Source organism: Somniosus microcephalus, chromosome 7, assembly GCF_052327205.1.
Source record: "Somniosus microcephalus isolate GS21.2 chromosome 7, FLI_Smic_1.0, whole genome shotgun sequence".
In the NCBI taxonomy this organism is placed as follows: Eukaryota; Metazoa; Chordata; class Chondrichthyes; order Squaliformes; family Somniosidae; genus Somniosus; species Somniosus microcephalus.
This window is the reverse complement of record NC_140993.1, coordinates 100,750,086-100,765,003: the sequence shown is the minus strand read 5'-3', so window position 1 is coordinate 100,765,003 and position 14,918 is coordinate 100,750,086.

Sequence of the window (14,918 nt, the reverse complement as noted above, 5' to 3'; positions counted from 1 at the left end):
GTTGGCAAGGTGTTCACTGTCATTTTCACCTGTCACTAGGATGTCGTCCAAGTAACACTGAGTCCCCGGAATCTCTTGCAGGACTTGTTCCATCGCTCTTTGCCATATCGCCGGAGCTGATGCTACTCCGAATACCAGTCGATTATACTGGTAAAGACCTTTGTGAGCGTTTATCGTGAGGTACTTCCTAGAGGATTCTTCAACCTCCATCTGCAAACATGCTTGTGCTAGGTAAATTTTTGTAAAACGCTTCCCTCCAGATAGTGAGGCAAAGATATTTTCTATCCTTGGAAGAGGATATTGTACTGTGTGAAGGACTGGGTTCACCGTCACCTTGAAGTCCCCACAGATGCGAACCTTCCTTGGCTCCTCAGACTTATTGTTTAACGTTTTTTTCATGACAGGAACGATGGGTGTCGCCCACTCGCTCCAGTCTACCTTAGATAACACGCCTGCATTCTCCAGATTCTCCAGCTCTGCCTCGATGGCTGGGCGAATTGCATATGGTACCGGTCTTGCTTTGAAAAACTTGGGAATTGCATTCTCCTCTATTTTTATCGAGGCGGTTACGCCTTTAAGAGTGCCCAGTTCTTGTTGAAATACCTCTTTGGCGTCAGCTAAGATTGTTGACAATCATCCAGGAGTGACGTCGTCATCCTTTTTACAAGCCACCGTCAGTGCCTGAATGGAGTGCCAGTCTAAACTTATCTTTCTGATCCATTCACGTCCCAATAACAGTGGTCCACCATCTTGCAGAATGTAGAGATACAATTTCCGTATTTTCTTGCCGTTGCATTCGGCAGGCACCCTTATTTTTCCTCTGGGGTATACTTTTTGCCCCGTATACGTCCTCAAGACAATGGATGTCTCTCTCAAGGGTATGTGTGAGAATAGCCGCTTATAGTCTCGTCGATTCATGACGGTTAGAGCTGATCCTGTATCCAATTCCATTTTGACTTGGGACCCTGCTATCGTGAGGGTGACCCAAATGGTTCGGTGATCCTCTTTTGCGATTACGTTGTGAAGTTTGAGACAGCTTAGTCTCTTGTTCCCGGATTCACTATCGCTCATCTGGTCTTCGGAACTACTGTCCGTCATCTTTTGTACTTTCCTGTACGGTTCCTTAGTAGAATTTTTGTTGTCGTTGGTCTTCTTCCCAGACCTGCAAACTCGTGCAATGTGTCCCATCTTTCCGCATTCTCTGCATATTTTGTCCTTGGACCAGCAGTCCTTCTGGTCATGGTTTGTTTTGCCGCAGCGATAACATTTTGCAAATCCCCGTGTCATTTCGTGGGTGCCGTATTCCTGTGGCTTTTGTTGTATTTCTGCAGCTCCCCTTGCTGCTGCTTCGTACGATACTGCCACGCTGAAAGCCTTATCTAGCGTCGGCTCTTTCTCTGAGAGTAACCTCTTCTGGGTTCCTTCACTCAGGAGTCCACAGACAAATTTGTCCCGTAAGGTATCTGCCAGTCCTGCTCCGAACTGGCAGTGCTTTGATAGCTTGCGTAGTTCCATAAGGTAATCAGCATTGCTCTCATTTTTATGCTGATTTCTCCTGTGGAATTTAAATCGTTCTGCTATCAGCAGTGGTGTAGGATTTAGGTGTTCCTGTAGGATAGCAACAATTTTGTTAAAACTCTTCGCCTTCAGTTTGGCTGGAGTAATCAGGTCCCGCAATAGGCCGTACGTTCTTGCGCCCATTAAATTTAGCAATACCGATGCCTTTTTCTCATCGGCTACTTCGTTTGCCTCGCAATATACCTCGACTCTTTCCACATACGTGGTCCAGTCTTCTATTGCATTATCGAAGGCAGTGATAGCGCCAGTCTTTGGCATCTTGAAAATCTAAGATGGCGCCTCCCGCACTTTTCCTTCTTCCCCGCCGAGTTAAGATGGCGCCTCCCGCGCTTTCCCGCCGCTGCCACTGCTGCCAACACTGTTGCTGGCGATTATATTTATTTTACTATCCTGTAATGGTGACGCCCTATGGTCTTCGCGCCTCCCCGATCGCTGCTGCCAACGCCGCTCTCCGTGGTATTTTTATTTTTCTATCACGCTTCAATATTTGCTCCGTTAATTGAAGAACTATTCCCGTCATGGAGCGGACCCTCTGGGACACTTCCCTCCCTCTTCTTAGATCTGAACGCTGCCCGGCTGCGAAGCACCGGCCGCGCCCTGTGTGCTCCACCCTCTCTCTCTCTCTTTGCTTCCCGACTCGCTGCCCGGCCCCGTTGCAGAGCCACCCGATCGAGCTCTAGCCCGCCGCAGCCCAGGAAGAATCAGTGCACTACCTGCCACCAGCCCGATTAGCTGGGAAACCACAGACTGGAGAACCAAGCCTGGCTCTCGACAGTCTCTTCTGCAATTTTTTCAATTCGATGATTTGGAGGGCGGTTGCCCACGGTCGACGCCCGTTTCTCGAGTTTCTTTGGATTTTTTTTTTTTCTTTCTTCTGGCTCCAACCTTCAATAACGTCATCTGAGGTGCTGCTGAGTTGTAGGTAAGTTCGTTTCTTACTCGTCGCCAGTATTATGTCAGTGTATAATTGAGACACGGACTGCAGGAGTTGATTATAACAAGTCTTTACTGAATGGAGACAACCTGGAAACTGAAACTACAGAAGCCTGCTAGGGCCTTTTATACAGGGGTGGTCACTGCCGGTACTGCAGTCTGAGACCGGTTATTCCCTTAAAGGTACATACACAACAGTTGCAACTCCTCATCTTTGCTAGTCTTATCTCTGATTTGACTGAGCTTTGTAGGGGTAACATTCACTAGGTGGTGGATTTTTACTGTTAGGCCCTCCACCTCGTGTATCTCATATGGTGACAATCAAGACAATGCATCTGCTAGCACCATTTCCTTTCCTGGCTTATATTTAAGCGTGAAGTCATAGCTTTGGATCCTTAGAAATAGTCTTTGCAGTCTTGCAGGCGCTTTGCACAGATTCTTCTTATAGATCTGTTCTAGTGGATGATGGTCAGTCTCAATCAGCTCATAAAATCACTTTTCGTCTTATTCGTAGTTCGTATAGCACAATTTTGTACTCACTTAAACCGCTGCCACCATGTTGTGTCTCCTTGTGTTCTTATTTTACTATATATATTACAGACACTTTTAGTTCATTTTTAGTTAGTGCTTTTTACTTAGCTGTATTTGCTTTGTTTCAGTGCTGCCGCATGGTGCGGAGTGATACAAGATGTCCGACGCTGCACTGTGCACTGCTCGTGCACAGTGTGCCACATAGCAATATAACTACACCATACCAAAGTAGTTCCATACCAAAGTAGTTCCATTTAACGATGTGATACTATAACAATGTAACAGAGTCAGTCCAGCCCTCGAGACAGTTCAAGAGACAACCACAAAGCTGATTGCTAGAGGGTCATTTTAACCTAACTTGCCGGGTGCGAAACGCAGCATTGCACCCAATCCCATCATGTTAGGTTCACTCTTGAGGTTAAACAACCACCAGGAATGCCATCAGCTTTTACAATGAAAAAAGACAGATTAGCATTTCAGGTTTAGACCTTTCCTTGGAGCTGGATACAGGAAGATAAGATGGCTCCTTAATAGGGCTGAACAAAACATAGAGAGGGGAAGACAACAACAGATACGAATCAAGTATCAGGAATTTTAGGGCTAATTCCGTGATCCCCGCAAGGAGCTGCAGTCATAGGTTGGAGAATTGGAACTGCAGTGCTGTAGCCCTATCTCCAACTCGCAATCCTTTTGAACGCAGATTCCCATCTACGAACACAGGGTTTCTCCGGCTGACTGTTGTCACAGAGGGGAGTTAATGGGCTCAATGGCCGGCAAACAGATTTTTTGTAAAGGTGTTAAAAGGGGAATGTTGGTGGATGATGTGTAAAGATCATCTTAGTGAGGCAGTGAAAATGTATTAAAATAGTTAAATGTACTAGGGTTTTGGGATTAGAAAGATGGTCACAAAAAAACAAGTCAAAACTGTAAATGCAGGAAATAAAAGGAAGTAAAATAAGAAAATGCACGGCACACACAGCAGGTCCACCAGAACTCAAAAAGTGAAACGACAAGCCGATATCTAGATACAGAACCCTCCGCTGCTTCCCCCACCTTTCAGCCAAAGCACATTCTGACAAAGAGTATACAAGCAAAACATTATCCTAGATTTTCTCTTCATTGATGTTGATGGACCTGCTGTGGAGTTCAAGCATTTTGTGTTTTTATTTCATACTTTCAGCTCTTGCTGTTTTTTTCCCCTCATTATTACTGCCAGGAGGGGTTGCACTTTCCCTCAGAGCTGACTGAAGTCAACGTCAGTACAATACAAGGGGCCGCCAGCTTGTGGCCTGTCAAACTCTTGCAAAAGTATCTGAAACGTTTTTCTAAACCATAAACCTTTTTCACATAAGTTAGTCATTTGTGATAAATAACAATTCTAAAAAGATCATACGGGGAGGAGATAATTCAACATCTGGTGACAAAACAGCTGCAGTTTCTTATTCCCAAGCTCCAGACAGGTATGCAGCTCACAGAGTGAAAATAAGTAGCGGTTACACAACTTAGAAGCTGCAAATACACTTGCAAAGTCACAAATATATTTTAAACTTGGTTCTGTCTTAAAATATAGGATTTTGTTTTACTTTCTCAAAATAAGGCTATGGACCAAATGCTGGAAAATGGGATTAGACAGGACAGGGGTGGATGGGCGGCGTGGACACGATGGGCCGAAGGGCCTCTTTCTGTGCTGTAAAACTCTATGACTCTATGACTCTATGACTTCAACGAAGCGAGCTTCATATCTGATTGAAATCAGGCAAAAAAAAAGCTTTGGTTTGGGTGGGTGAGTGGGTGGACAATTTTGTGCTTATCACAGTGAGAAACGTTATTGTTGGAGACTGGAACACTTTCCTATTTTACACTGGTGTCAACATCAAGCATACCTAAGAGCAACAATTCTATTACAGTCATGTTTTCCAGGTTGGGCCTGAATTATCCGCGAGACTTTGTATGCATGGCGCCAGATAATTAAAGTTATTTAAAAGGACTGTGGCAGCAAAGTTAGCATTGTTTGATTTTTGATGGCGGATTACATGACAGTGCCTGTCTTTATTCTTTGCAGAATGCACAACGTAGACATTCAAGTCAATAAATATTCTCAAGTAAATTCATTTCATACAATTTGAAAGGAAACAGAAACATAGGAGCAGGAGTAGGCCATTCGGCCCCTCGAGCCTGCTCCGCCATTTAATGAGATCATGGCTGATCATCCAAATTCAGTAGCCTGTCCCTGCCTTCTCCCCATATCCCTTGATCTCGTTAGCCTTAAGAAATATATTCAACTCCTTCTTGAATATATTTAATGAATTGGCCTCCACCGCCCTCTGTGGTAGAGAATTCCACAGGTTCACCACTCTCTGGGTGAAGAAATTCCTCCTCATCTCTGTCCTAAATGGCTTACCCCTTATCCTTAGACTGTGACCCCTGGTTCTGCACTCCCCCGCCATCGGGAACATCCTTCCTGCATCTAGTCTGTCTAGTCCTGTTAGAATTTTATAAGTTTCAATGAGATCCCCTCTCATACTTCTAAACTCCACCGAATATAAGCCCACTCGACCCAACCTCTCCTCATACGTCATTCCTGCCATCCCAGGTATCAGCCTGGTGAATCTTCGCTGCACTCCCTCCATGGCAAGAACATCCTTCCTCAGATAAGGCGACCAAAACTGCACACAATACTCAAGGTGTGGTCTCACCGAGGCCCTGTACAACTGCCGCAAGACATTCTTGCTCCTGTACTCGAATCCGCTCGCTATGAAGGCCAACATACCATTTGCCTTCTTAACCGCCTGCTGCACCTGCATGCTTACCTTCAGCGACTGGTGCACAAGTACGCCCAGGTCTCGTTGCACTTCCCCTTCTCCCAATCTATTGCCGTTCAGATAATAATCTGCCTTCCTGTTTTTGCCACCAAAGTGGATAACCTCGCATTTATCCACATTATACTGCATCTGCCATGCATCTGCCCAAACACCCAAAATGTCCAAATCATGCTGGAGTTTCTCTGCATCCTCCTCACAGCACACACGCCCACCCAGCTTTGTGTCGTCTGCAAACTTGGAGATATTACATCAAGTTCCCTCGTCTAGATCATTAATATATATTGTGAATAGCTGGGGTCCTAGCACCGATCCCTGCGGTACCCCACTAGTCACTGCCTGCCACTCGGAAAAAGACCCGTTTATTCCAACTCTTTGCTTCCTGTCTGCCAACCAGTTCTCTATACAAGTCAGTACCTTACCCCCAATCCCATGTGCCTTAACTTTGCATGCTAATCTCTTATGCGGGACCTTATCGAAAGTCTTCTGAAAGTCCAAATACACCACATCCACTGGTTCTCCCTTATCTATTCTATCAGTTACATTCTCAAAATATTCCAGTAGATTAGTCAAGCGCAATTTACCTTTTGTAAATCCATGTTGACTTTGTCTGATCCTGTCACTGTTTTCCAAGTGCTCTACTATTACATCTTTTATAATGGGCTCTAGCATTTTCCCCGCTACCGATGTCAGGCTTACCGGACTATAGTTCCCCATTTTCTCTCTACCACCCTTTTTTAAATAGTGGGGTTACATTAGCTACCCCCCAATCTATGGGAACTGTGCCAGTGTCTATAGAATTTTGGAAGATGACCAGCAATGCATCTACTATTTCTAGGGCCACTTCCTTAAGTACCCTAGGATGTAAATTATCAGGCCCTGGGGATTTATCGGCCTTCAATCCCGTCAATTTCCCAAACACCATTTCCCTACAAATACTGATTTCATTCAGTTCTTCCCTCTCATTAGGACCCTATGTTCCCCGACATCTCTGGGAGGTTATTTGTGTCCTCCTTTGTGAAGACAGAACCAAAGTATGTATTTAATTGGTCAGCCATTTCTTTGTTCCCCATTATAAATTCCCCTGATTCTGACTGCAGGGGACCTACGCTTGACTTCATCAATCTTATTCTCTTCACGTATCTATAAAAGCTTTTACAGTCAGTTTTTATGTTCCCTGCAAGCTTACTCTCATACTCTCTTTTCCCCCTCTTAAATAATCCTTTTGTCCTCCTTTGCTGAATCCTAAAGTGCTCCCAATCCTCAGGTTTGCTGCTTTTTATGGCCAATTTATATGTCCTCTCCTTGGATCTTATGCTATTCCTAATTTCCCTTGTTAGCCATGGTTGCGCCACTTTTTTTGTTTAATTTTTATGCCAGACAGGGATGAACAAATTCTGTAGTTCATCCATGCAATCTTTAAATGTTTGCCATTGCCTATCCACCATCAACCCTTTAAGTAACATTAAGTAACGTCCCCCAATCCATCCTAGCCAACTCGCACCTCATACCATCGTAGATTCCTTTATTTAAGTTCAGGACCCTAGATTCTGAGTCAACTACTTCGCTCTTCATCTTAATGAAGAATTCTATCATATTATGATCGGTCCTCCCCAAGGAGCCTCGCACAACAAGATTGTACCTTTGAAAGTGTCTTAGTGAGTTCCAGTGAATGGTGAGACATAACGTCCCCCCTCCACTCTGCCCCAATGGTGATGAGTGTGAAAGGAATGGCTTGGACATTGCAGGGATGCTTTATGGTGCTGGTGTGGGGTGGTGCCAACCTGGTGCATCATGTGGCAGCCAAGGTGTACAGTGTTATTGAAGCAAATCTGGACACGGTGAGGCCATCCCTTGCCTCCCAGGCAGCAATGTGGTCAGGTGCTGATACCCTGTGATTGCGGAGAAGGTTGATGTGGATGTAGGTGCTGCTGGTGTGCCCAGTGATAGTGGTGTTGGGGCTGATCATGTTGGGATTCTGAGGACCAAGGTAAGATTTTTCAAGGGCAGCGATGGAATAGATGGCAGGTGAGGTTGAGATGACAGAAGCGATCCGTCAATGGTGAGAGAGGTTGTTCCAATGAGGTGACACTGGATAGAGAGTTTGCTCCAAACACTTGCAACCTGAATCTGTCTTTCAAATGCAGTAAGCAACAGCTTCTAACCTTGGAAAGTGAAGACCTACGAAATGGGAGCTTTCATAGACCATTTGCAGCTGTCAGGTTAGTAAATCATTCCATGCTGACACGACACCCGATCTACTTACCTGACATGATCCCTGTGCTCCGGGAAATTTGTGGAAAAGCTGGTAAAATGGTAAGTACATGGTAAAATAGTGTTCAACTACCTTTTAACAAGCTTTTAAGTATCTAAATTGGCTGACCCGCCACTTGGTGTCGGGTCTGTTCAGGGATGACAGACCCGACACTTGAGAAAATGACAAGGAGACGGGTTTACAGTGGGATACATAAGAACAAAAGAACATAAGAAATAGGAGCAGGAGTAGGGCATTCGGCCCCTCGAGCCTGCCCCGCCATTGAATAAGATCATAGCTGATCTGATCTTGGCCTCAACTCCACTTTCTTGCCTGTTCCCCATAACCCTTGACTCCCCTGTAGCCCAAAATATCTGTCTATCTCAGCCTTGAATATCTTCACTGACTCCGCCTCCACAGTTCTCTGGGGTAGAGAATTCCAAAGATTCACGACCCTCTGAGAGAAGAAATTCCTCCTCATCTCCATCTCAAAAGGGCGACCCCTTATCCTGAAACTATGCCCCCTAGTTTTAGATACCCCCATGAGGGGAAACATCCTCTCAGCATCTACCCTGTCAAGCCCCCTCAGAATCTTATATGCTTCAACAAGATCACCTCTCATTCTTTTAAACTCCAATGAGTATAGGCCCAACCTGCTCAAACTTTTCTCATAAGACAACCCTTTCATCTCAGGAATCAACCTAGTGAACCTTCGCTGAACACCCTGCAATGCAAGCATATCCTTCCTCTTTTTGATTTTGACAGCGGACCCACCTCCAAATCTGCACGCTGAGCGCCTTCAAAATTCTGGCCCTAATGTGGGAGGTGTTAAAGTCACAAATAAGAACATAAGAACATAAGAAGTAGGAGCAGGAGTAGGCCATACGGCCCCTCGGGCCTGCTCCGCCATTCAATAGGATCATGGCTGATCCGAATCTAGACTCACATCCACTTCCCTGCCCTCTCCCCGTAACCCCTAATTCCCTTATCTGCTAGGAAACTGTCTATCTCCGTTTTAAATTTATTTAATGTTGCAGCTTCCACAGCTCTCTGGGGTAGCAAATTCCATAGATTTACTACCCTGAGTGAAGAAGTTCCTCCTCATCTCAGTTTTGAAATGGCAGCCCCTTATTCTAAGATTATGCCCCCTAGTTCTAGTTTCACCCATCAGTGGAAACATCCTCACCGCATCCACCTGATCAAGCCCCCTCACAATCTTATATGTCTCGATAAGATCGCCTCTCATTCTTCTGAACTCCAATGAGTAGAGGCCCAACCTACTCAACCTTTCCTCATACGTCAACCCCCTCATCTCCGGAATCAACCGAGTGAACCTTCTCTGAACCACCTCGAGAGCAAGTATATCTTTTCTTAAATATGGAAACCAAAACTGCACGCAGTATTCCAGGTGTGGCCTTACCAATACCCTGTATAACTGCAGCAAGACTTCCCTGTTTTTATACTCCATCCACCTTGCAATAAAAGCCAAGATTCCATTGGCCTTCCTGATCACCTGCTGCACCTGCATACTAACTTTTTGTGTTTCATGCACCAGGACCCCCAGATCCCTTTGTACTGTAGCACTTTGCAGTTTCTCTCCATTTAGATAATAGCTTGCTCTTTGATTTTTTCTGCCAAAGTGCATAACCTCACACTTTCCAATATTATATTCCATCTGCCAAATCTCTGCCCACTCACTTAGCCTGTCTATGTCCTTTTGCGGGTTTTTTATGTCCCCCTCACTCACTGCTTTCCCTCCCATTTTTGTATCATCGGCAAACTTGGATATGTTGCACTCTGTCCCTTCCTCCAAATCGTTAATATAGATTGTAAAGAGTTGGGGTCCCAGCACTGACCCCTGCGGAACACCACTAGTTACTGATTGCCAGCCCGAGAATGAACCATTTATCCCAACTCTTTGTTTTCTGTTAGATAGCCAATCTTCCACCCATGCCAGTATATTACCCCCAATCCCGTGATTTTTTATCTTAATCAGTAATCTTTTGTGTGGAACCTTGTCAAATGCCTTTTGGAAGTCCAAATACACTACATCCACTGGTTCCCCTTTATCCACCCTGTATGTTACGTCCTCAAAGGATTCGAGCAAATTTGTCAAACATGACTTCCCCTTCATAAAACTATGCTGACTCTGTCCTATTAAATTATGTTTATCCAAATGCTCTGATACTGTTTCCTTAATAATGGACTCCAACATTTTGCCAACCACAGATGTTAGGCTAACTGGTCTATAGTTTCCAGCTTTTTGTCTACTTCCCTTCTTAAATAAGGGTGTTACATTAGCAGTTTTCCAATCTGCCGGGACCTTTCCTGAGTCCAGGGAGTTTTGGAAAATAATCACCAATGCATCCACAATCCCTACCGCCACTTCTCTCAAGACCCTAGGATGTAGGCCATCAGGTCCGGGGGATTTATCCACCTTAAGTCCCATTATTTTACCAAGTACCATCTCCTTAGTGATTTTAATCGTGTATAGCTCCTCCCCCGCACCCCCCCCACCACCCCCATTGCCCCCTGTTTGTCCAGTGTTGGGATATTTTTAGTGTCCTCTACTGTAAAGACTGATACAAAATATTTGTTCAGCGTCTTTGCCATCTCCATGTTCCCCACCATTAGTTTCCCGGTCTCATCCTCTAAGGGACCAACGTTCACTTTAGCCACCCTTTTTCTTTTTATATAGCTGTAGAAACTCTTGCTATCTGTTTTTATATGTTTTGCTAGTTTACTTTCATAATCTATCTTCCCTTTCTTAATTAATCTTTTAGTTATTGTTTGCTGGCTTTTAAATGCTTCCCAATCTTCTATCCTCCCACTAGATTTGGCTACTTTATATGCCCTTGTTTTCAGTCGGATACTATCCTTTATTACTTTACTTAGCCATGGATGGCTGTCTTTTCTTTTACTCCCCTTTTTCCTCAGTGGAATATATTTATCTTGAAAGATGTGAAATATCTCCTTGAATGTAGACCACTGCTCTTGTACCGTCTTACACTTTAATCTGTTTTCCTAGTCCACTTTAGTCAATTCTACTCTCATAACTTCATAGTCTCCTTTATTTAAGCTCAGTACGCTGGTTTGAGATCCAACTCTCTCACCCTCAAACTGAATTTGGAATTCAACCATATTATGGTCACTCATTCCAAGGGGATCCTTTACTAGGACATTTTTTATTAATCCTGTCTCATTACACAGGACCAGATCTAAGATTGCCTGCCCCCTGGTTGGTTCAGTTACATACTGCTCAAGGAACCCATCCCTAATACACTCTATGAACTCTTCCTCAAGGCTGCCATGCCCAATTTGATTAGTCCAGTCAATATGAAAGTTAAAATCCCCCATGATTATAGCTGTTCACTTATTACAAGCCCCAACTATTTCCTGATTTATACTCCGACCAACAGAGTTGCAACTGTTAGGAGGCCTATAGACTACGCCCACTAGTGACTTTTTCCCCTTATTATTCCTTATCTCCACCCAAACTGTTTCACTATCCTGATCCTTTGACCCAATATCATTTCTGACTATTGCAGTGATTCCATCCTTGATTAACATAGCAACCCCACCTCCCTTTCCTTCCTGTCTGTCCTTCCTAATTGTTAAATACCCTTGTATGTTTAGTTCCCAATCATGGTCATCTTGCAGCCATGTTTCCGTAATGGCCACCAGATCATACCCATGTGTAGTTATTTGTACCGTCAACTCGTCTATTTTGTTACGAATGCTGCGTGCATTCAGATAAAGAACTTTCAAATATGTTTTCTGACAATTTATTCCTGCTTTTACCCCTTTTACTACTTTACCTTTATCATTATACATTCTGCCCCTTCCTGACATGCTCTGGTTTTTAATTCCCCCACTGCTACCTTGCTCTATTGCCTTCTCTGTCATTTTTATTTTTCGCTCTCTTAAAACCTCCCCCCCACTAATTAGTTTAAAGCCCTCTCTACAGCCCTAGTTATTCGATTCGCCAGGATTCTAGTCCCAGCACTGGCCAAGTGAAGTCCGTCCCAACAGAACAGCTCTCTCCCGTCCCAGTACTGATGCCAGTGTCCCAAGAAGCAAAACCCATTTCTCCCACACCAGTCTTTGAGCCACGCATTTAACTCTCTAATTTTATTTGTCCTAGCCAAATTTGCACGTGACTCAGGTAGTAATCCAGAGATTATTACCCTTGTGGTTCTGCTTTTTAATTTGGCCCCTAGCTGCTCAAACTCCCTCAGCAGAACCTCTTTCCTTGTCCTATCTATGTCGTTGGTACCAACATGGACCATGACAACTGGATCCTCCCCCTCCCACTCCAAGTTTCTCTGCAGCCCAGAGGAGATGTCCTTAACCCTGGCACCGGGCAGGCAACAGAGCCTTCGGGACTCTCGCTCTCGGCTGCAAAGAACCCTATCTATCCCCCTAATGATACTATCCCCTACCACTACAACATTTCTTTTAACTCCCCCCACTTGAATGGCCCCCTGCTCCACGGTGCTGTGGCCAGGTTGCTCATCCTCCCCGCAGTCCCCGTTCCCATCCTCACAGGGAGTAAGAGCCTCAAACCTGTTGGACAAGAGCAAAGGCTGCGGCTCCTCCAACACTACCTCCTGGATCCCCGTACCTGCCTGACTTCTAGTCACACCATCCTGTCCCTGGCCACGGACTACATCTGAGTTAATTACTCTAATTGGTGTGACTACCTCGTGATACAGAGTCCAGGTAACTCTCCCCCTCCCTGATGTGTCTCAGTGTTTGAAGCTCGGATTCCAGTTCATCAACACGGAGCCGGAATTTCTCGAGCAGCCAACACTTACTGCAAATGTGATCACCGCGAGCATCAATGGTGTCCACCAGCTCCCACATATTGCAGCAGCAACACATCACCTGCTCTCCCATTCTATGTAATTAATTAAATTTATTAATATTATTTTTAAATACCCTCTGCCCCGATTTTAGATGATGAATATCATACCTTAGAAACTATAAACCACAGAGTTTACGTTTAAAAAGAGAGAAATACTCACCAACCAATCACTTACCTGCTTTCTGGTGACGTCACACTTCGATTATTTTTTACCTCTCTCCTTCCCTTTGAGTTCCGAGTTCGGAGATTAGTAATCCTTACCTGGTCTCTGGAGCCTGTTATAGCCCCGCTGCCGCTCGAGTTTCCCGCCGACGCTCTGAGGCCTTACCTGGTCTCTGGAGCCTGTTATAGCCCCGCTGCCGCTCGAGTTTCCCGCCGACGCTCTGAGGCCTTACCTGGTCTCTGGAGCCTGTTATAGCCCCGCTGCCGCTCGAGTTTCCCGCCGACGCTCTGAGGCCTTACCTGGTCTCTGGAGCCTTTTATAGCCCCACTCTGCCGCTCGAGTTTCCCGCCGACGCTCTGAGGCCTTACCTGGTCTCTGGAGCCTTTTATAGCCCCGCTCTGCCGCTCGAGTTTCCCGCCGACGCACCTCCCTTCCGCAATTAGGTGGTCTGTAGACTACCCCTATTAGTGTGATTGATCCTTTATTATCTTTTAGCTCTATCCACGTGGATTTTATTTCTGTCTTGCTGATAGCTGCGTCACTTTTTTCTACTGCCATTATATTATCGCTAATAAGTACAGCTGCTCCACCTCCCCTTTTTCCCTCTCTATCTTTTCTAAATATGTTATGCCCTGTAATGTTTAATTCCCAGTCCTGATTTTTCTGTAGCCATGTCTCAGTAATCCCTACTATATCTGGTTCCAAGCAACATATTATTGCCTGCTGTTCCCATTTATTATGGACACTGTGTGAATTGCTGTACAGTCAGTTTAACTAATTTTTTAATACCAGTTCCTCTCACTTTATTGTTAACCATCTTTTTAACCAGCCTGCCCAACAGTACAACTCCTTCCTGTTCCAGTACTGGTGCCAGTGTCCCATAAAAAGGAACCTCTCTTTCCCACACCAGCCCTTTAACCCTTTAGCACTTTAGCCACGTGTTAATTCTCCTGATCTGTCTGTCTCTGTGCCAATTTGCATCTGGCTCGGGCAATAATCCAGAAATTATTACCCTTGAGGTCCTGCTTTTTAATTTAGTTTATCTCAAGACAGATTATAGCTGCCATTTTGAAAAGGGAGCGTGTGAACTCATTAATTGGCTTTGTTTTACCACTTCTCTCACTGCACTTATGAAATTGCCAAGAATTGTAAACAAAATAGGGAGTAGAATTGGAATGGTGATGAGATTGTTCGCTTTGTTGCGGCTGGAGAATGCTAATTTCCCAAGCACAGCTGAAGGAGCCTGAAGAATCCTGGCTTGTGTCGGGATCTCCACAAGTCAGATGGTCTAGAGGGTTCTTGGGGGCAGCCTGAAGATGATGGTCAGAGGCAGGCAAGTGTAGACTTTAGTCTTTCAACCCCTCCCCCAGGATGATCCTCGGACCCTGATGCTGGTGGCCACAATGCAGCTGGCAGCCTCTCAGGTCTGAAGGTGTGCCCCTGTTTCCTGTCCTGCTTTCCGGAACAAGGGCCTGCAAGTAAAATTACAGGATCCTCTCCTCCAACAGGCGTAGCACACCTCAAGTATGCTGCACCTGTCAGACACCCAAAAAGGAAAACCATCCCCCTTATCTGTACGTTAGAGCTTTTTTTGTCAACTATTGCGTATACTCATCTGTAAAATATGTACCTGCAAAACTAAACTTTCCACTCTCCTGCTGTCTCTCATTTGCTTTTGGTCTATCACTCGTATCTCTCTGGCTCTCTCATTCCCAGGCTCCCACTTCTCAATTGCATTGGTGCAAAACGGTGGCAGCACATTGAACAGTCAGT